Below are 1,690 nucleotides of genomic sequence, written 5' to 3'. Positions count from 1 at the left end.
CTGTTTCCCTCCCCACTGATGCTTCTGCATCTCCCTGGGGCTCACTCCCTCAAGAGTGCAGGGAGCATGGTGTGATGCACTCCTGCCTCAGTTTCCCTCACCCCCACCATGGCAGCACTGGGGCCAAGCAGGCAGCTCGTGCTTCGATGTGAGCAAGCAGGAACACAGAATCACAGACTTGCCTAGCTTGGAAAAGACCTTTAAGATCATCGAGTCCAACAACACAGCCCTGCTCCTCCTCTCCATTTAACCAGGGCCAACATCTCATCTCCTCATCACCACCCGTGCAACCTCAGCACCTTCCAGCCACCTTCATCCCCTCCTGCTGCCCCCGGGCACCTCCTCTGCCCCGCAGCTCCTTATTTACAGCTCTCCAAGGCGGGTGTGTGGGCAGCAGCTTGCACCGAGCCAGGAGGGACTGGGAGCTGCCGGGAAGCGGGGCTAAATCCAGCTCTCCAGATTAATCATTTGCAATATGATCTGTCCCCTGCGGCCGCTCGGCTCCCTCGAAGGGCAGCGTCTCCTCTTGCCTGACCTGGTCCCCACCACGTGGGACACCAGTGCCAGCAGCTCCTCCCAAGAGGGCCTGTGGGATGTGCCCAGCCTGGTACTGGTTTCTTTTTGGAAAATGGGGGTACAGAGACCAGCTGTGTGAGATGCAGAGTGGAGCTGCAGTGTTAGGATGGGGCCCAGGGGAGTGATGGGTACAGGGCTGCCCCATGTCCATCCCGTTGGGTTCATTCCTGGAGGCACTTGCTGGGTCAGGGATGCTGGCACTGGTGCTGCCTGCCTGATGCCCATCTTCTCTGGGAATGTGTTGGCTTTAGATGCCCAAGATGGCAACACCCCTGGGCATTTGTACAGCTCTCAGTGGTTTCCAACAAGCCCTGGGAGGTGTGAGCACCCATTTGGCACGTGGTACAAGCAGAGCCAAGGGAGGATGCTCAGAGTTTCCCAGGGTGCTGACACAGCTGAGAGCCCCAGCTCAGCCTGGCTCTCCTGCTCCCCAGTGAGACCACTAAGGAAATGCTGCTGTTCAGCTCTTCCCACTCCCTGCCTCTGCTGGGGATGTGTCCCAGTTCCTCAAGTGGAGCTGGACTGGTTTCACATCTGCTTCCAGACAGGGTTTGTGCTGATCTCGTTCAGAGTCTGGCCCCAGGCTCCCACGGTGAATTCCCCCAGGCAAAGCTGCCCTGGGAGGGGAAGCCCAGTCCCTATTTTTTCCTGAAGTCTCTGGGCATGTTGCTTCTGCCCATTGTGCAGCCTGGAGGTGCAGAGGAGCAGATCAAAGTGGATCCTGCTAACCCCTGGCATTTCTTAGACTCCCAGGAAAGTCTTTCCTGGTATCCAGGATCTCTGCTCTGACCCCTTGGACCAGCCTGGGCCCCACGGGAGCACACACTGGGGCAGGACAAGCTGTTGGCAGCTCTGGCACTTCACTTCTTGGTGCTTTCTGCTTAGTAGCCCACGAGGATTTTGTGCCTGTAAATGTCTCTCCTTGCTTGGAGGCCGTGCAGAGCCTGGGCATCCTCAGCATCTGGAGGGTTTCCCTGCTCACAACAGGCAGTAGGAAATGACTTCCTTCATGGCTCCCAGTCCACCCCCCATAACTCCCTTTGGCTCAGCTGCATTGCAGGGGGATTGCCCTGGTCCTTCCAAGCTTTCCCCTGTGTTCAGGGTGTCCAACACT

Source organism: Antrostomus carolinensis, unplaced genomic scaffold (genome assembly GCF_000700745.2).
Source record: "Antrostomus carolinensis isolate BGI_N321 unplaced genomic scaffold, ASM70074v2 scaffold41192, whole genome shotgun sequence".
NCBI classification, from domain to species: Eukaryota; Metazoa; Chordata; class Aves; order Caprimulgiformes; family Caprimulgidae; genus Antrostomus; species Antrostomus carolinensis.
Note: the sequence above shows the minus strand (reverse complement) of the source record.